Source organism: Squalius cephalus, assembly GCF_949319135.1.
Source record: "Squalius cephalus genome assembly, chromosome: 4".
NCBI lineage: Eukaryota > Metazoa > Chordata > Actinopteri > Cypriniformes > Leuciscidae > Squalius > Squalius cephalus.
The window spans coordinates 50,746,984-50,769,283 of NC_137125.1; the positions used below are offsets into that span (position 1 = coordinate 50,746,984).

General features: G+C 39.4%; 1 protein-coding gene across 6 annotated transcripts in view; it reads right to left on the bottom strand.

Moving 5' to 3' along the window:
* The window catches only part of cald1a (caldesmon 1a), a 57,930-nt gene extending 35,630 nt beyond the window's left edge, over positions 1–22,300 (bottom strand). For 4 of the 6 annotated variants that reach the window (XR_013820810.1, XR_013820811.1, XM_079868426.1 and 1 more), the window contains exon 1: positions 22,180–22,296. The gene's annotated coding sequence lies outside the window, so the exon portion shown is untranslated. Of the gene's footprint in view, positions 1–22,179 lie in introns of all 6 variants that reach the window. The other 2 variants (XR_013820809.1, XM_079868420.1) reach the window with 1 other exon arrangement.

Consider the following 22,300-nt stretch of genomic DNA (forward strand, 5'->3'; position numbering starts at 1 on the left):
TGGGAAAAGAAGAAGCTCTGAAAAGTATAAGAGAAATGAGGAGAGAGAAGAAAATTTGGTTGGTACGCAACCTACCTAACCTAAGTTTGGAGACATGTGACTGAATTTGTTGCTCATGATGAATCTCACACGAGTAGAATATTTCAATGGCATGGGTAGCCAAAAGATTTCGCTTATACATCCGCTGCACGCAAATGGTGAAATGCATGAACTACAGTATATACCTTAATTTGAAGTGGCTTTGGATAAAGCATCTGCCAAATAAATTTAAATGCAATAAAGATAAATGTACAGTCAGCCAGTCATTAGAGCAAAATAAACCCTTTCAGGGGATACCAGACACCTTGGCTTTGTGTCGGGATTCTGATAACCACATCAGGGTTTATTCTGCGATAATGACTCGCTGACTGTACATTATCCCTTAGGTTTTTAAAATGGGAGGGAGGGGATCAAAAATTCAAGCAAGGGCAAAAATAGGCCTCAGTCATTGAATTTCCACTTGAGGTTGGAAAAGGAGATTCCTGCATTCCCAGACAATGGATCGCATTCCCCGACACGTCTGCATGTCCTCTGAATCATTCTCAACCAGTTGGTCTACAGTTACCTGCTCAAACACCAAATATGTCTTAAACCGCTCAATTACCCACAATGCCATGCAATTACAGGCTCTGGGACACAGTGTGAATGTCAATAGCTGTCCTAAGAAAACATTATAAACATCTTACTCTTTGATGTATGACCTGAAATGTTTTGGGGAAAATATACCAGCTGGGTATGCAACATATTCACAAATATATGGCAATACCTCTTTAAAATTCCCTTAATAATATAGATTTAATTTTTAACATTATATAAATAGCTCTTTTTACAATCCATATTGTTTAAAATAAATTCTCAATTCTATAAAATAGGTATTATAAATGAATACACACAGTGTTTTTTTTTTCATTAAAATAAAAATGTTTTATATACATTTGACCTATTATTATTTGTTATTAAAAGACCTGCGTAAAATAATTTGGGTTGCTACACTAAAAATCCATTTCCTTTCCAACACAAAGAAATGAACAAGAGAAATGTGAGGCACATGTGTTTAAGATGTCGGGAAAATGTTTTGTTTTTCGGCAATTTTCATAGGCATTAACTCATTAAACCCAGGGCCATTTATTTCCGCTCAACAGCAGCTGTGCTTCTGGAAATGCATTTCAGGTGCAGAGAAGCTTTCATGCTATGCATTTTAAAATGCTGATTTTAAATGGTCCTCTCATGCACGTCCAAAGATCGCACCACTATCAGCCAGTATCGGCATGCAAGGTCCTACAAAAAAAAAAAAAAAAAAAGAGAGCAGGAGGGAAAAGGCCAAACTGAGATGCTTGTACGGCATCAAACGTCTGCTGCCTATTGGCTTGGCTCCACATGACCAAATATGGTAGGAAAAAAGCTCTCTTTCCCGTAAGCAACACACACAAAAAAGAAAAACCCAAGGGTTTCACATGCTGTGTAGACAGATAGAGCCCTCATATTCAAACACGCTGACCACAGAGAGAGAGTGAAGGGAACTTCTATCTGCATTACACAGAGCGAATGATAGCGCTACGTGACGTCCGAGTAGCAGCAAACAAATTTACTCACAGAAACAACAAAACATACCTAGCATACTAGCCGTCCCAAACCACATACCGACCCTCTTCTACACTATCCTCAACAAACAACGGCGCACAAGACAAAAAGCTTTTCCCTCCCAGCATTTTTGTCCAAGATTGAGTGGTTTTAGCTTTGAGCTACGTCTCTTCTTACATAACTGTGAGAGACCAGAGTGGAAAAAAAGATTCTTGTCCAAATATCCAACGTTTCAGCCACGAAGATGGCCGTGACAGAAAGCGCCTTGAACCTTTGAAGCAGAACGTATCTCTGTGAGCTTTTGATGCGTGCTTCACGGTCTATGCTGCATGTAATGCAAAAAAAATGAAGCAAAACTCATTTAGCTTCCTTATCATGACATGTAACGTTTTTCATGACCAGTTCAAATCACAAAAGCATGCAACTAGACGCCTGCCAACACTTAAGGGTTTAAGCACTCATTCATCGAGGTTTGGACCTGATGAGCTCAGTGTTATGTCATCTGAGATACTTTTCTATAAGAGCGATTGTGTAGGCTAAGCTACATCATATATTGACAATTGAGAAATCGTTGCAAGGAAAATTAACTCATGCTTTACTCATCCATTACATCGTTCAAAACCACTATGACTGTTTTCCCTGGAACACAGAAGGAGAATTTCTGAAGAAAGTGGCTGCTCTTTTTCCATTTATATTCTCTGGGTCTGTCAAGCTCCAAAAAAGAGAAAAATAATCCTAAAATTATTTTAAAATTATCATAAAAGTAGTCCATACATTATTGCAAGTCTTCTTAAATCATATGATAACTTTGTGGGATTAACAAGCCCAAATTTAATTTGATACTCTCTGATAATATTCCCTTCCACAGAAGCTATAAACTATTAAACTTGCATAAACAACAAAAATGTTATGCTGACATCATTGGTCTCACTTTGGTCTTGAGACATCAATCCATTTTTTTTTTTTTTTTTAATTTTTTTTAGAGCTAGAGAGGTGTGAACCTTTAGTATTGGTCTGTTCGTCACAATAAACTACTGCATGGCTTCAAAAGACTTGGAATATAAAGAACAAGTCCTACAGACTACTTTTGTGGTTTTAAGTGTGCATTTTGATATTTTGGACAGACCCAATTTGCTTTAATTTTCATTAAACAACACGGCATTAATTTTTTTGGGAGATATATCCCTCAAAGTTTGTTTCTGCATATAGACCATCTACACCAAATTAAGGTATTAAAAACATCAGGCTTTGCTAAATATCAATTACATACTACATTTAGCCTAGCATGAGGGCCTCATTTAGGAGAAAGCTGCATTTTCTCTCACAATTAACATAACCCAGCACACCCTACGTTGCACTCTCTCCTGTATATGTTACAGCTTGCTGGAACATTTAATGGAACATAAAAATGTATTTCTCATAAAGCTAAAAAGTTCCTGATGTGTCTTGTAAAATGTGTCAATCAAATTCTGCTCACAAGAATGGCAACAGAACTGAAAGAAAAAATATAGTTAAAACCACCAGAGTGATTTAAGGCCCTGCTCAACATCACTATGGGAGAAATATCTTCCTGTTGTGCCTTATATAGTAGCAGTACAAGCCAAAAGGATGAAGCGTAAACTCCATGTCATGGCTTTCAAGCAATGCAACATGCTCTACTCGTCCTCCATCCTCAGAAACCAACTCCTGTCATGCCATTTGTTTGTCTCATTTGTTATATCTCTGAACTGTGCGAAAACATTCACTCCCTGAGGAGAGTTATCGGCATGGCTAGTGACATTTTTTCCATCCAGTTTTCCAATCCATCAGTATTAATCTTCCTCAATGTGGCCGTTTTATAGCCCAGAATTCAGACAGTGGAATGTGCTCTTCTTTAGTGCACGAGATTTTAAGAGAATTAATTGATGAAAATTTTCTGCAAAATAAAGGACGTTGCATTCCTCAGAAGAGATAGCAGAAATAAGATTATGCTTCGGGCTGGATGACCCCACTGGCAGGCATTACTCAAGGATGCACCATTCGGGAGTTTGAGAGGAGGAACCATATGTTGTGAGCAAACCCTCAGAACACAAGCACTGATGTTTTAACAAAGGGTCACTGGTGAATCAAGGGTAGGGTAAATTCAGATGGTAGGGTCAGAATTTGGCGTAAACAACATGAAAGCATGTCTAGTATCAACGGTTCAGGCTGCTGTTGGTGGTGTAATGGTGTGGGGTATATTTTCTTGGAAAACTTTGGCCCCTTAGTACCATTTTAGCATAGTTTAAATGCTACAGCCTACCTGAGTATTGTTGCTGATCATGTCCATCCCTTTATGACTGTACATATCTTCTGATGGCTACTTCCAGCAGGATAACGTGCCAGTTAGTTTTTCTTTAAGAAGCCCTCCTCTTCTCCACTCATTACCTGTATTAACTGCACCTGTTTGAACTTGTTACCTGTATAAAAGACACCTGTCCACACACTCAATCAAACAGACTCCAACCTCTCCACAATGGCCAAGACCAGAGAGCTGTGTAAGGACATCAGGGATAAAATTGTAGACCTGCACAAGGCTAGGATGGGCTACAGGACAATAGGCAAGCAGCTTGGTGAGAAGGCAACAACTGTTGGTGCAATTATTAGAAAATGGAAGAAGTTCAAGATGACGGTCAATCTCCCTCGGTCTGGGGTACCATGCAAGATCTCACCTCGTGGGGCATCAATGATCATGAGGAAGGTGAGGGATCAGCCCAGAACTACACGGCAGGACCTGGTCAATGACCTGAAGAGAGCTGGGACCACAGTCTCAAAGGAAACCATTAGTAACACATTACGCCGTCATGAATTAAAATCCTGCAGCGCACACAAGGTCCCCCTGCTCAAGCCAGCGCATGTCCAGGCCCGTCTGAAGTTTGCCAGTGACCATCTGGATGATCCAGAGGAGGAATGGGAGAAGGTCATGTGGTCTGATGTGACAAAGCTCAAATCATCTCAAACTGGTTTCTTGAACATGACAATGAGTTCACTAAATTCAAATGGCCTTCCAAGTCACAGATCTCAATCCAATAGAGCAGCTTTGGGATGTGGTGGAATGGGAGATATCATGTCAATATAGACTAGAATCACTGAGGAATGTTTCCAGCACCTTGTTGAATCTATGCCATGAAGAATTAAGGCAGTTCTGAAGGCAAAAGTGGGTGCAACCCGGTACTAGCAAGGTGTACCTAATAAAGTGGCCGGTACACACACACCATGACCTATAACATACAAGTGCACAGATATGCATGTTCGCGGCAGAATATGTTGTACTATGTGACTCCTTAGATGACACATTCTTGTGAGTGCAGAACCCTTTCCCGTGCCCCTCTCCTCTCTCTTCCAGCTACGCTACCAGATCTCCCCTCTTCTGTGCATATTTCTGCTGGCTGTTATTATTAGCATGGCTCCAGGCCAGCGTTGTCAGGGGCTGAGCACTGTGTGGCCCCCACGGACACTTAAGAGACGGCAGCATGAACTATAAGGACGCAGGTATTACACACATGCACACTGAACCTCAGTCATACCGGCCACGTTGTCGCATATAATATATTATGTGGTAAATTCACCATGGCTATGTTTAGTGCCACAGGGCTGTGCAGTTCGTTCAGGAAAACCTTAAAAAAAATCTTTCTTTCAATGTGGCTGTAACTGCCAGTTCCAAGAAAAATCTCTCTTTTTCTTTCTTTCTCTCTCTCTCGAACAAACACGCAGTCACTTATATTTACTCGGCTTTGGAAGACTTTGCGAGCTTTGTGATAAATTCCTCTATTTTAGTCGAGTGAAATATTGCCACAGTTAAGCCTAGAAAGCGTTCCGTCATGCAGCTCAACTCAATATACCCTTCCACTCTGCAACAGCGTACAAACCCTTTTAAGGAAAAAAGGTGCATAAATCATTACCTCAGAGTTCAGCATAAAGGACTCCTGCTGCATAATCTTTACATTTACAAGAAAAACACAAATCTCAGGCAAGCATGAAATTGTAAATAATTGAATATTGGAGCTATGGGGCGGTTTCAAGTTGCTTGGTTGAGGGTCCCTCATCATAGCTAATAGCTGAACTGGAAATGAGATTACTTCACAAATCCAAGCATCAATGGAGCTACTCCAACACGACATTGGAACGCCGTCTCACACACTTTTACACACCTATGCCACACACAAGCACCCATTCAGAGGGCTGAGATTGGTTGTGTTGACATATATCCTGAATGACTCGCTATAGCGTTTCAGAAGTGCCTGGGTGACCGCGACTCAATTCCCGATCATTAAGTCTAACCTGGGCTAATGGAGGCCCGTTATTATCCGCGGTGGTCTAACAGACGCCTGTCACAGACTTGAGTGGCATTGCAGCCGCAATCACACACACACACATACACAGACGTGATCGCAACAAGTGCCCATTGTTCTTGTTACTGAGGCCGTGTTCATTAAAGCAAACCTTAATGAGGACTGCTGGTCTAACATAGACACACACACACACACACACACACAACAAGACCTCCATCACATTCATCAAAACCTTAAGTATTTCATCACTCAAAAAGACACACACAACTGCCTTAACCTACTTTTAAAGACATGTTTGAATGCGCTGTGCGTCAGTGATTAACAATGATGAGTCTGTAATTACGGCCGACTCCCTATCAATTTGCATTCCCCATTTTGTTTGCATCAGGCCAGGAAGAAATAAACAATGGGTATTGGGTTTGCTGCTGCTATTGTTTTGGCCTCAGCGTCACCAAATGCTAATTTCCCCCCAATTTGGTTGTTCTAGAATATATTGAGCTGCCCTGCTGTAAAAGTAGCTGCTTTTTATGGCAGCATCCTAACTGAAATTTAACCTAGTTAGTGGCCAACTCCAATAGAGTTTTATGTTAGCATATTGCTAAGCTAAAAGCCAGCAACATCGGTTTTAAATTCACCAGTTTTTGATATTGATTGAAGTGTTTCATCATACAATCTTGGATGTTTTTTTTTTTTTTTTAAAAGAGCCTGTCGGAGTACATCAAGAAATTGCCTTTTTCACAAAGGATATGCAGTGCTGGCTTAGAATTTGGCCAAAACTATGTTTTTGACATTGTAAATGCACCTTTGACAAAAAGTATTCACAAAAAGAGTACTTCTCTGATGCTGTCTAGATAGGCAGGGTTTCAGAACAGAGTAATTGAAATTGAACCACATATGTGAGCAACTCTCCTATGTTAAAGAAGTACTCTTTTTGTGAATACTTTTTGTGATACTTTTGAGAGCCCAGAAGAGTAGGCAACTTTGGAACATTACTATCGTGTCATGATTGCATCTTTAACGGATTATCAAATCACTCAAACCTCTTTATCTAAACCTCTCTACTCAACTGTCAGCCTTGCATATCTGCCATGTTCATAGTTTAACACTTTTAATTCCTATTTGTAGTTCTGAACTGAACTGAGCGCAATCCATTGTGGGCAATATTAGCTGTTAAGAGTGTGCATGGATTTGCACTTCAAATTACCGCCGGAAATAAAAGATCATCCGAATACTCATTTCAACATACTACAATTTGAGACACACTAATTCTAATTTCAAACACTATTTAGGACAGATAGTATGCGAATTGAGACACAGCAGATTCCGATAGAGTTTGAGCATTTTGCTAAGCTAACAACATACTCTGATAAGCATTAAAAAACATAGCCCACAAAAACTGGGCAACAATTTTTTTTACATGTCATCGTTTTTATCAGTGATTTTTGTTATTAAAGTCCCTGTAAATCAATTCTAAAAAAAAATTCTAAACACATTATAAATGTTAGAAATGTATTGCTAAAACACATTACAAAGACTGTGAACTGTGAAGTACTGAATCGTGGAGTTAGACCGTTAAAAAGTTTTTCACCATTGCTGTGTTCAGGATATTTTATTAATTCTTCTATACCCTTGTCTTCTATACCCTTGAAAGATGGCGCCGGTGCTTATGGCGTGCCGTCTCTCTGTCCTGTTTTTTATGGTTATTTTATTAACAACATTGTTTATACATGACGCTACCTCCGCACTGATTTATGATCGTCATACACTTTTAAATATTCGAAGTTCATATGAGAAATATTTTGAAGATGGAAGAGCTGAGTTGCGGCTCCCAATCACTAAGCCGCCGCTGATTATTCCTACCTGGCTGATTATTCCTACCTGGCTGAAACGCGAGCCCTGGCCTCCTCTGGAAAAGAAACGGCGCCGTCGTGGAAAACGGGGAGGAAAGTTGGTGAAACTAAAAGCATACCTGGTCTCTCTTCCGAGAACGCCTTGCCCAGCGGATGTGCTATTGTGGGGATGGAGCGGCGGCCGGGTGCTGTGTCGGCGCTCGGAGAGAGCGATGCCGCGGTGGGTGCAGCCCGTCGGACTGGCGGAGCCTGTGATGACCCATCCGTGGCGTGCCCTGCGTCCCTACCGGAGGGGAGCTAATCTGCGGAATCTTCGCCCTGTACCACTTGGCCTGCAGCAGTCTTACGGTATCTCGGTGGACGATGCGGGACAAGAAATCAGGTTGGTGTTGATAAACGTCCGTTCTTTGAGAAACAAGACTTTTATTTTAAACGAGTTCATTAGAGCTCGAAACTTAGATTTTCTATTTATTACTGAAACGTGGTTGAATGCCAGGGATATGTCTGTTTTTGGAGAAGTGGTACCTAGCAATTTTGCAGTTCTTAATACTCCCCGAGAAACGGGAAGGGGAGGCGGTCTGGCGGTGTGGCCTCTATTTTTAAGGATATTTTTATTTGTAATAGGCTCAATACTGAGCGCTTCTCAAGGTTTGAACTCCAAGTATTTGAAATGCAACTGCTATCTCCTGTGCTTTGTGCTATTGTTTACCGACCACCTGGACTTAATAAGAACTTCATTTCAGAGCTGTCTGTGTTTTTAGCGGATATTATTGTGAAATATGACAAAATATTAATACTGGGTGACTTCAATATTCATATATGCTGTCCAACAAATTCTCTTTCAAAAGACTTTTTAAATCTCATTGACTCTGTTGGCCTTCAGCAAATGGTTAACAGTCCTACACATATCCATGGACACACGCTGGATTTGATTCTGTCACTTGGCTTATCAGTCAGTGACATTATCATAGATGATCTCCTGGTTGCTGATCACAATCCTGTTTTATTTACTGTTCTCCCTCCATGTCAACCGAAAAAAGCCTGTACTACAAAGAGACTGGTTCGTTCGATAAAATCAACTATACATGGGGATTTCAATAAAATTTTTATGGACTATATGCAGGATATAAAAACGGACTTCCTATCACCCCGTTTTAGCGTGGAGGAGTCGGTTAACATTTTTAATTCTGTTTGTTTGGACACACTTGATCAGGTAGCACCTCTAAGGCAGGTGCATAGAAAGCACAAACCAACTCCATGGTTAAATGGACAAATTAGGTCCCTAAGAAGGGAATGTAGAAGATGTGAACGGAAATGGAAGAAAGATAAGTTGCAAATCTCTTATGAAATGTTGAAAGATTCGTTGTCTAAATTCCAACGGGCTGTAAAATCTGCTAGGACGAGCTTTTTCGCAAATGTTATTGAGAAAAATCGCCAAAATCCGAGAGTTCTTTTCTCAACAATTGATTCTGTTTTGAATCCTAAATTAGAGGCACCTCCTGTTTTGTCTATTGATTTATGTGAAAGTTTTTTACACTTCTTTGTCGATCGCATATCAGAGGTTCGGAATAATATACAGCAGTGTACATTTGTGCCTTCGAATGCACTAGAAATCATTGTTAATTTATCGCAATTTGAGCCTATTTCTATTTCTACTTTTAACAATATTGTTTTTAAGCTGAAGTCTACATCTGCTCCTCAAGACATTGTTCCGACACCTCTGTTAAAGCAAACCATTGAATCGGTTGGCCCATATATGGTTTCTATAGTAAATAAAAGCTTACTTTCAGGGATTGTTCCCGAGTATTGTAAACATGCTGTAGTCCAGCCTTTGCTGAAAAAAGAAAATCTGGATAAGAGCGTTCTTTGCAATTATAGACCTATCTCAAAACTTCCATTTCTGGCTAAGATCTTAGAGAAATGTGTTCTGATTCAACTGGAGTCATTTACTGATGAAAATCATATCGGTGAAGTACTTCAGTCGGGTTTTAAGAAGCACCATAGCACAGAAACAGTGTTATTGAAGGTTTTTAAAGGACAAGTTCGGTATTTTACACTTAAAGCCCTGTTTACAGATCGTTTCTGATGAAATAGAACTGTTAAGATTAAAATTTGGACACATGCTGCTGTCCCGAGAATTTTAGGTTTCTTTCGCGTTCCCCAAAACCTCCAGAATGGGTGTATAGGTGCACTCGAACAATCCTTCCTAATACGCATTAAACTTTCGTTTACAAAGACGTGAAACTCACCGAGTGGTCAGGGGTGTTCACTGATATGTTCACACAAAAATCGCTGCAAAATATGCTTTCCAACAGGTGTTTTACCATTCGTTGTAAAACTGTGGACCTATTTTTCCAAACGTCTCACACCCGTACATTCTTCCGTTGAGAGCTTGAATAATAGACACTCCAGCCCAGTTGGTGGCGATAATGCACCTTTGCAAGCAAACCACTGGCATTTCAGTTTGCGATCCGCCGTAAAAAAAAAAACACAAGAAGAAGAAGAAGAAGAAAACAACCCCATTTCAGTTTCCGCGCGGAGTAATACCGTATCTCACATCACATCCAATACAAGTCAATGGAGGAGACAAAAACTACGATAAAACCTGTTGGAAAGCATATTTTGCAGCGATTTTTGTGTGAGCATATCAGTGAACACCCCTGACCACTCGGTGAGTTTCACGTCTTTGTAAACGAAAGTTTAATGCGTATTAGGAAGGATTGTTCCAGTGCACCTATACACCCATTCTGGAGGTTTTGGGGAACGCGAAAGAAACCTAAAATTCTCGGGACAGCAGCATCTGTCCAAATTTTAATTTTAACCGTTCTATTTCATCAGGAACGATCTGTAAACAGGGCTTTAAGTGTAAAATACCGAACTTGTCCTTTAATGACATCTTTTTGGCAACCGATCAAGGGAATGTGACTGTTCTTCTGCTGTTGGATCTCACAGCAGCGTTCGACACGGTTGACCACAATATTCTTATTTCCCGGCTTGAAACATGTGTAGGCATTTCTGGAAATGCCTTAAATTGGTTTAAGTCCTATCTCTTAAATAAACGATTCTCTGTTTGTATGGGTGAGTGCACATCAGCTTCATCACCTTTATCATGTGGCCTTCCACAAGGGTCCGTTTTAGCACCACTTCTCTTTTCTTTTTATATGCTTCCTTTGGGTTCAATCTTGCGTAAATACAGTGTGTCATTCCACTGCTACGCAGACGATACACAGCTGTACTGTATATACCACTTAAGTCAAATGACTCCACTGCCATAGAAAGATTGTTGGCATGTTTAAATGAAGTTAAGGCATGGATGTCTACAAATTTCTTGAGCCTTAATGAATCGAAAACAGAATTGATTCTTTTTGGTCCCTCCGACCTTGATAACGCAGTTGAAACTGAGCTGGGTCCTCTGAGCCCGTTTAGAAAACATCATGTAAAAAATCTGGGGATGATTTGTGATAGTGCACTTAAATTTGACAAACAGATAAATGAAATCGTTAGAACGAGCTTCTTTAAATTGAGGATGATTTCCAAAATTAAGCCTTTTTTATCCCAGAAAGATCTGGAAAAAATAATTCATGCATTTATCACTTCGAGATTAGACTATTGCAACTCGTTATATTATGGTGCTCAAAATAAAGTTTTAGATAGACTGCAGATGGTCCAGAATGCGGCTGCAAGATTGCTTACAAGCACTCGCAAATTCGATCATATTACTCCGGTGTTAAAATCATTACATTGGTTGCCTGTCACTTTTAGGATTCATTTTAAAATTTTGTTATTTGTATTTAAATCTCTACATGGTTTAGCCCCATCTTATATTGCTGATCTAATCCAGGAACAAAAGTCAATGAGATCACTACGATCACAATTTCAGAAACGTCTTGTTGTTCCTCGGTCTAAGATGAAGTCTAGAGGGGATCGCGCTTTTCGGTCGCCGCCGCTAAATTATGGAACAGTTTACCTTCATATATCAGGGACCTTCCTACACTCGGTCAGTTTAAAAGCCATCTGAAAACATTGTTTTTTTATGATAGCGTTCGATCAAGATAAGTGTGAAGGGTGCTAGTGTCATTTATTTCCTTTTTATAATATATGTTTTTTTGACTGTTTTATGATGTTTATACTACCTATTTAGATATATGGATATGCATTTTCTTTTATTTGTTTTTTTCTCTGCTCATTATTTTACTGCTTGTACAGCACTATGGTCAACTTTGTTGTTTTATTTAGTGCTTTATAAATAAATTTGAATTTGAATTTGAATTTGATTTCTTGGGCGGGGCTAAAACGGTGGCTCGGTGGCCACCGCCCCTACTATCGATGACACACTGGAGCCGCAGCCTACAGTTTGCTAGCTAGCTATGGGAAATGCGTATTACCTGGATGCGATCACTTACAAAACAGATCAGTGTGTACTTATTTAAATTTCCGAAAAACGATCATATCAAGAAGAGGTGGATTAATTTTGTGAAGAGCCACCTTGATGGAGAGCTGAGGATCACCACCAACACCCACCTCTGTAATGATAATTTTACAAAAGATAGTTTTATAAACTTTCGTTGGAGACAACTGGGATTCACTAATAATCCACTGTTACTGGTGAATGGGGCCGAAACGACTATCTCCCGCCTCGGCCTCCATTCTCCCGTCCCGCCGAGATCTGGTGCCATGATCGGCAGTGCGTGCCCGCGAGTCAACTTTCCCGCGAGTGGGCGTGGTTTCAGCACAGCCAGCGGACACGCCCCCAGCGTTTGAGAGCAGAGAATAATACTGCTCATTTTTTCAAGATTTTGATAGCTTATTTTATTTACTTGGCAGCTTTCTTTATCATTCAAATTTGGCTGGGGGGCTAATAACACCTTTTTCTGTGGTGTGACAAACTCAGAACACATACTTAATTTTGACTTTACAGGGACTTTAAATGAACATGTATTTTTCACAAAAGCTACAGTAGTTGCAATACATGCAATTGCCTACCTCTTGAAGGACATAAGTAATGCTGCCTTCGAATTTGGTCTTAGAAATATTGGTCTTATCTTAGAAACATTATAGACATTTTGGAACAGCCTTAACAGCTTTAAGATACTAACCTTAAGATGCCGTCTAGGTAGGCATCTCACTAGGTTTTAGACCAGAGCTACAGGTACACAATGAATGCAAATGATTTACTGTAAATACAATATATATTTTTTATGAGTACTGCCTATGAATTACATTATGTCCATGCTGAATACACTTACTGACTATTGGGACATGTATCAAATAAATCCCATGCCTTTTCTGCTCACTTAGAACCACTAGCCCTGCAAAGAACTGCAGGCAAGCGCCTCAGCTAGTTTGGATTCCGACTGAAGGGTAATAAAATCTGCTTTAAGAAAGCCAGACCTGAGAGGTTTATTAATAGCATGAGCGATTGTAATGGGGAATCATTTATAACACATTTTATTATGAGGTAAGAGTTTCTTGAATGCCAGTTCCTCTCCACACAGAGCATTGATGATTAAAAACTCTCACCATGAGAGCGCATTTCTGTGTCTGACTCACTGCCAGGCAATGAGGAAGGGCCAATCAAGAAATTAACTCCGCAGTGCCTCTCAGCTTACAAATACAAACCGAGCCAACCCCTATACAGCAAAGTACTGTATAGTTCCACTTATGTAAAAGCATCAGGATGCATTTCATTTAACAATGCCCAGGTAAATACACATTCGAAGAGGGAATCCTGAGTTACAGCCACACCGGCTGCTTTGATGTCGGACTTTAATCAGCTTTAATTGGCTCTCTCAGAAGGATGCAATGACATGTGAAGTGGAAAGTAAAAGGAAGTGAGGGTACGTACGTGTGAGCGCCACTGCCTTGCATTCCTGAGGATTCTTCTGAGGCGAGTGTGCTAGTACGTAAATATGCTTCTGATTAGAAGGAAAGAGTTCACTCCATAAAGGCACTCTTAAACAATTACCGCTGCTACTATTACCAGACGCACACATAAAGACTGAGGTCTATTAAAGCATTTGAACATTTGAAAACAACTTTTTCGTTTGAAAAACGCTAAAATCCTCTTACGGCGCCATGTGTAAATTTGTAATACATGCTCACTGAGATGATACAGAAACATAATAAAGTTCTCACGCTATTCTTCTGGCACAACCAATTTATTGGTAAAATATCTCAACACTAACATGTATCCAGGTCGCACTCAATCACCATTCCGCGTGTGGTCTAAAACGCCCTCGTGTTTTGACGCATGCAGATTGCAACTAAGTAACATTTATCTTTAGCAACCCTGTGAAAGTGAATAACACACAGCAGGCACAAACTATCTGTATAAGATGCGTCACATGACTTAACATGCGTCATCATTTTCAAATAGCTCCATTTTCACGGTCCAGACTACAATGTGAAAATTATGTTTTCAAATTTAACCACTTGGGAGAGCGTCTTTAAAAAGCTCAGTTTTTGCAGGACAAAAACGCAGTAGACAGTGAGGCTGAAACATAGAGAAAAAGATGCGTTTTCAAATGTATCTGGATTTAGTGTAGACAGAGCCAGACAAAAGAAGACTAGCGTCAGATCCACAGGTATTTGGAGGATTTTGCTCTGTTTTCAACATCATCAGTCAGTTTTTGTCTTTGGCAACCCGTGTAGGTCATCTGTTACTTGATACCGCTCAACTTCATCATGCTAGCAGCAACATTATCTCACAAGATTGGCTTTTTCATTGACCCAGCTGGGTTTGTGATAAGTATACATATATACGACCTGACCATGTAAGGCTGAAAGAGCACAAAGTGATCCGGCAAAGAGAAGCATGCTTGTTTTCTTAGGTCAGGAGGTCAGGAGAGTTTGACTAGCAGCTCGCTAAAGCGCTCCTTACATCAGCAGAATCGGCATTCGTCAAATCACCGCTCACTGGCTCTCCCTCAACACCTTTATGGGAGTGTTGTTGGCGCACATTCGCACTCACTACACAGGCCTTTGCTAAGCCTCTACATCAACATGACCTCATGCTAGATTCAACGTCAATTTTCATGCGTTCTTTCACTTCTGCATCATGGCTGACCCCTAATATGTCCCCTAATTCTTCATTTCCCTCTCACGGGGTGATTTCTGATGGAATGCATTGGACATCTCTTGGCTAGTTTTGTTTGTTTAGTGGGATTTTGGTCGGCCAAGGCAGAGGACAGGGAAAATGGGTTCGTTGAGACATTTCCTGTGCATGTTTTTGCAGATGAGAATCAGCTCACTACAACAAAAAAAAAAATGTGTTGATCGCCTGGACGTTACTATTGTGGTAATTTTGAAAACTTGACATCATGCGGTCTTTGAAAGATGTCACTCGAGATGTAAGAATGATATGAAGCTTTGGTTATGAGTATTTAAAATTTATTTTCTCGGCAGGTCAGGAAAACAATATTAGAGAAAGGAAATTAACTGCAGCACTTTTATTTTTAAACAAAAACAAAGAAGATAATCCGCAACAAAGAAAATCACAGGAAAAACATGTGGCAGCACAAAAACTGAAACTCAGGGAGGGCTATACATGGGAAAACACTAGGCAAGAAATGAAGTAACTAATTAAACACAGTTGTGACACATGAAGGAAATAAATAAAATAAAAACATGGTAACTAATGAATACAGACAAAGGAAACTGATCTAGAAACAGTAAACCAACTAACAGGATACCAACTCAAACAATGAACAATGACCTCTATCCAAACAACAAACCAACTCAAAGTCCTACAGAAACACAGACCAAAAAAAACTGACATTTATACATAACTATTAAATTATAGATGTTAGTCATAATAGGATTGATTGGCACCAACCATTTGCATGTTCATTCAGACCAATGAACATTCCAGTAGCTTAAAAGGGATGCATGAACTGATAACAAGTTCACCTTAAATGCAATCCAGGTTGCTTTGGATAAAAAGCATCTCCTACAGTATGCATAAATGTAAATGTCCAACGATGATGCTGCTTGGTCTTAAAGGGACAGTTCACCCAAAAATTTGTAAATGATGACAAATTTTAAATTTCTAGGTGAACTAGCCCCTTAAAGTCACAGCTTTATTAGATGGCTGGGCTATAATTAAGTTCTTTGTATTGCAGCCAAGCAAAAACAACGATTACGTCCCCAAAATAGTAAACGTTTCCTTATTCTAACTGGCTACATTCTCAAGGCAGACAATTGACAGCTTCTCAGTTGTCATCTTTCATTCCAAACTGAAGCATTCTCACTAAAGTTGATATCAAATGTGCTTCTGTCCTTGACAGACTTAGCAGAGAAGCATAAATGTCCATCAGCCTTCATCACCCCTGAAAAATCCTGACAAACCAACGGTCTGAGCAAGAGCCTAGTGCACTTAAGATCTCCTCAAAGCCCGAGGCCAGGCACCATTAGACTTCTCCACCGAAACCTGCCGTCTCAATAAAAGTACAACAAACAGACCACAAAGTCAAATTACAGAAAAAAAAAAAAAAAAAATGGAATCCTGCTGCAGAAGGACTTAATGTAAAAGGCGGGAGGAATTTCAGATTTATATATTACTAACAAAACATCTGGGGCACTTATTGCAGGGACCTAAATAAACATCAGCTAAAGTTTCAGATGGCTCTGACTTCACAATAGAGGAATGCCCCCGTTTCGCTGCGTTTCCCGATTGTCACCACTGGTTTTGGAGCTCAGCAGATCCAGCAGTTCTGAGAAAGCTCAGAAACGTTGCAGCGTTACACAACTGCGGTTCCTGGATCCAGTGCTTTAAAATTACAGGCTATCAGATTCAAAGCAGCAGAGGAATAACTGAACATATGAAGGGGGAAGGGTTAGAGAGCTGCATCTCCTGAGGTTTCTGCCGCACGTCAATCACACTAACAAAAAGTTAATTGAACATTTTACAAGAGTCATCTAAAATAAACGTTATTTTAGCTCTGCTTACACAATTACTTTGAGGATGCTTTGTACTGAATGTGTAATAAAAACAGAAAGAGAATGCATTATGAGCCTAAATCTTTTTGTGGATAACCAAACGTGATTTTAGCACAGCGATGGGAGTTTCATATCTGGAAAATTGTTTTGCACATTGAAGGAGAACCTCTATAATGCAAACTTGCAAATTAAATTGTCAGCTCAAGTCAATATAATTACATGTTTTGATGCATTTGAAGGATCCAAATAGAGCTTTGGCAAATGTAGTGCTCTTGATAAAACAAGTCATGAATGTAGACTAAACCAGATAAGAAGCAGAAAGACATTAATCTAGAGGGTTCAAAAATGCCCAAATAGGGTAGTATGAGACTGTTTACCATGTGACAGCAGAAATGTGTCAGCTATACTTTTTATACTTGCAGTCAGACACCAAAGAAAACTATAATCTACTCATGCTGTTACAGACGGGTGCCAGCTCCATTGATTATAGTAGGTGCGAGTTAGTTTTGATGTGACATGCCGCTTATGTCTGCTGAATACACTCTAGTAATTGTATTTTACATGTACCAAAGAACATCACAACCTGCCATATTAACATAGATTTCAACTGATGTGCTCAAACGCAGCTAATCCAGCCATATTTATACTGCATTACTGTTATTAGTCTTTAGTACTTAAATATAGTGTTATATAAATGTAAAGCAGCTGTTTCTGAAGTAATGCTAAACTTAATAATTTGTCATGAATAATCTTATGTCATTATGTTATAAATCAATAAATATGTAAGGAAGTAAAGAAAAAAGAGTGCCATTTAAATTGGTATTAAAGACTATGCAATATAAAAAACAAATGTCATCTTTCCAGGAAAATAACTAACAATACCTATATTGTGATAGATACTGTTACTGTGATATAAAATGACTCATTTCATTTCATATTGTGATCATTAGAAGTTGACACCTAATGTGAAAAAAAGCTTAATGAATTAAAACAAGGACCAGGGAGAATTAAATAGCTCTAACACTTCATCCTGAAATCATCCAAAGCAAAAAGGAACGACTTCATAATTCAACAAGAAAACACAATAATTTTGATATTATGTATGCCAACAGTTGCTTAATGTCCCCAAGCGGCACTTCATCTCAAACCTCAGTGTTCTATAGGCAAATGTAAGATCCCAGAATCAAAGTGCAACGTTTACATTTTTTTCCCTACTGTATCCCTTTATAACTTTTTACAATGTGCTGAGACAACAGTCAAGTATGTAAGATAAAGATTAAACAGGTCATGAACACGTCTAATGGGGTATTGCATTGCAACATGCTACAATAAACGTTTCAATACAACATCATGCACTCTGTCAAAAAGACAAATGTTCCAGTTCATAAAGTTTAATTTCATGTACAGAATGAACAGCCTCAAATAGTTGTGGTGCGTCATGTCCAAAAAATTTTTTTTGGTTTGGTTGAAAATGGTTGGAAAGTGTTGCCTACTTAATTGCTTACTCATGACACATAGCAACACAGCTAAAAGTATTCCTCATATGTTGGACCTTTTATCTCCTTCCCTCTGTTGTGACATGCCTTCTCAAGCCCCAGTACGAGGTGTGTTTGTGATGTTTGAGTTTCAGGCGCGACACGTGGAAGGGCCGTTTGCAAGGTTACTTTATTTTTTTAAATTGCGTTAGGTGCCTAGCCTGGAAATCCAGACCTAAATCTGAAAGACTAACGGTCTGGCATCGACTAATGAAAATCGGCCAGCTCGAGGGGCGGCACCAAGCATGCATTTGAAAATCTCACTGCACGCAATTGGATAACATTACGACCAATCACAACAAGCCCCATACGCTTAGCTACCAGCGGAGCTAACTGCTAGATTAGACTCTTGCCGTATCCGGTTGGCAAAACAGCAAAAACGCCCTTCTTGCAAAGGAAGGATTCGAGCGCCGTCTTCTGTTCCTCTTTTAGATAAAAAGCCAAGTCTAACTCGTTCATTGTAGCGGCCAAAGCCGTTTCAAACAACTGGTGTTCATCCATAGCCATCTTGCAATGTTTACTGATGACTTCGACGTCACAGCGCTGTCGTCTTCTGTTTAGCTCGCCTCTGGCCCGCCTATATCAGATAACCCGATGTGATTGGTGGAGCTCGGATACAAGGGCATATTTAATGAGCATCATTACTCGACGCCAGAGTAAACTCGCTGAGCAAATTCAACTTGTGCTCTGGCGAGAACTCTGAATTTCCAGGGTATTAGGTGCCACTAGTGTCGCAGAAACGACATACTTCACTTTTAAGCACTAAAGCACCGGCTCTAATTGCACAGTGCGATCAAGTGTGAGCGGCTGCCAAGTGAAAATATTAAAACAAAAACAAAGCAGGAGAGAGAGATCCAACCCGAGTCCTAATAACAACTATATCACGAAGAGAAATCATACTGAGTCCTATATCAACAATCTGCCATTGCTAATACAGTACATGTGGCTTATGTACATTTCAGAAAACCCCTTGCCCACAAATATTAAATGTAAATATTGCATAACCATACCACGGCGGGCCAGACTAAAAACCTACCCATAGCTTACTATGGCTGATGTCTGTTCTAAAAAAGTCGTCTGTTTTGAATTTAAGATGCTGATAATATCGTCATAATTCGAATTACCTGTTAGTTTTCTTTCAAAAGACAAAACTGCCAAGTTGTTACGGCATCCTGTCATCTTTGTCTAGACATGTTTCTTTCTTAAATGTGTCATAGATAAGCGGGTTAGCCATTTTTGTAATAACATAAAAAGGGCGCTGCTATTTGGAATCCGGGTAGAATCATAATCCGGATAAACACATAACATTAGTCCTGGCGTGATGTAACTGATGAGACTAATTAGCATATTCTTATTAATATTAGGATAAAGTTTGAATGCATGACAAAACAAATAACATTAGAAAATTGTATTAATAATAAAAAATAAAAAAATCCATTTCCTTGGATCTGTGGGCAAACTGTCAATCCCACCCGTAGATCCGCCCCTGGGCAGGGACTTGGTTCTATGCATCAATTGTAGATTTGATGTTGAGATGTGGGCATGGCGCTCAAATACGAAGGTAGATGAACAAGTGCTGGCGGCTTTAACATAAAAATTCCATCTGTCTCTTAGGATTACAGAGTCATCCTTTTGGCAGTAGAAAGTGCTTATGACAAGGGAGAAAATTTGGACCTTCTCCCAGGTCATTGTGACTTAGAAGAGCTTTTTTCCACATGAGTGACTTTGGACATGTCTGTTTTAAGACAGACCCGTCTAAACCCCTACAGCAAGCCTGTTACCATAACCCAACAAAGAGGGAGCCAAAAGAGAGAAAAAGTGCAAAATGTGGGGAAACAGTGCTGTTTTGCATTCCAGAGGCTATTCCAATCATATGTCACCATATGCAATCTGTTCCTTTTAAGGGGGCATTCCCCATATATTTTCCAAACACCACAGTGTTATCAGATTCCATTTCATGGCCAATTACTGGCCCGCTTCACTGTCCGTGCTGCTACTCTGACAGCACATCACTCGATTATTCTGCATTCAGCTCTTTCCTCAGGCTCTAACTCCTACAACTAAAGGTCAGAGCAATAAAACGAGGTCACAAGTAACAATCTGACAGATTCTGTACTAAGCTGCATGCACATTATAGCCTGAATCAGCCAAATATGCAGCTGCCATTCAGTAGACATCGAAGCCTGGCCTGTGCGGTTGTGTTAGTAAATGGGGCCATAAAATTAATTTAATAGTTTGCAATAAGTACAGAGCTTGCATTCTTTGTAGGTCGGGATTTATGGTTGCGCTGCCAAAACGCAAACAGCAACAATCAAGATGCTTCATAAATGCATCGCTTTAGTTCAACAAGCACTCAATGGTTCCCAGCAGAGAAATTCCCTAGAGCATCCAGTCTAAACCCCCCACCCCCTCAGCTCAATCCCAAATCCCACAACAGACATGAATTAAACAATATAAGAATGTTTATGGCCGGTGATTCCACGCCACAAATATTTTGAGAAGAGAGTGTGGAGACTCCAAAACTCCAAATCCACTTTGGACAATACCACTGAGAATCTTAATGCGTTACAGCATCCCTAAAACTAATCTTGGGACAGTGGTGCCCTCCTTACTGTATGTAGACTATAGGATGCAAAAGAAGCCTAGGAATGGTCCTCTACTTACACAAAATCCCCCCCAAAAATATATATAAAAAAAGCCCAAAAGAGTTCATTGCAATAATGGGACTCAGGATAGACTTTTGTCTACTGTGGTGAACATTATATTTTAGTGATTTTAGGGCACTGATTTCATACATGTCCACTGTAGTGGACACCAGGACTTAAATCACGTTTATCAGGCATTTCGGGAGACACAACAAGTGAATAGGGAAAGAAAGTATCAATATTCCAATGAAATATTAGATATCATTATGAAAATGTTGAAAAATGATTACTCACATTATTTCACTTCTTTGTTGCCCCAAGAACACATTAATATGCAAATTAGATACAATATTGTATTGAATGGGAATGGCATTTATGGCCATGCTTACACGCATATTGCATTAAAAATAAAATTGTATTTTAATTAATTCCATTATATCTTTCATAACATAGTTGAGAATCAACTTTACTCAGTTTGGTTAAAAAAAATCCTGAAACTTAAATGTATTGGTGAATTGAAAAAAAAAAATCCCATTGTTTTTGCCTATACATGTCATTCTTGTCATTTTATTTTTTTAAACAACTGAGTCATGGTGTCCATTACAGTGGACATAGCATAACATATGAAAAATATATATAATTTGTCAAAAAAAAAAAAAAGTTTTTCATTTGTTTCTTATGCTCTAGTCTAAACAATGTAATGACATGGGGGGAAAAATCAAAAAAACTTTTTTTCTGGGTCTCAGGAAGTAAATTCTTAGTATAATTAAAGCATACTTAAAAAAACCCCATTTCATCAGGTCAACAGAGTATCAAAATGCCATTTCCATTCCCCAGCCTTATTTAGATAGTTTCGGCAGATGTCAATCAACCAAGGCCTTTTTCTAAAGGGTTTGGCAAAAGGGTGGGTGTGGGAGCCAAGGAGACAAGAAATACCGAAAGCATAAGAGACTTAAATAAAAAAAAATTAGCATCCCCAACACTCAAATAACACTCCCTATAATGCACATACCAATGCACAAATATGTGTACATTCGTATGCCAAAGCAACTGCACCACATCACTTAGAACTTCTAGAACTTTCTTAAAATACAAAATAATATATCATATCCAACAAACTATATAAATGCATGCGGTATAAGCCACGTTTTTCAACAAAAGACTTCATTGAGACTGACGCTTAATGGTTAATGTTTTATCAAAAAAGCAGGAAGAGTTTGTGAAAAGCGCCTAAAGTTAGTAAACTCTTATCCAAACATCTGGCAGTGATGGTAAAACTCACCTGCGCTATGAGGCGAAAGAAGTGTGCTTCCTTTAGATGTGCGAAGAAACCTGCTAAGAGAAAATGACTTGAGCTGCTCCTTCACTCCCAAATCTCCAGCGTTCAGTAACAGGACTCTCTC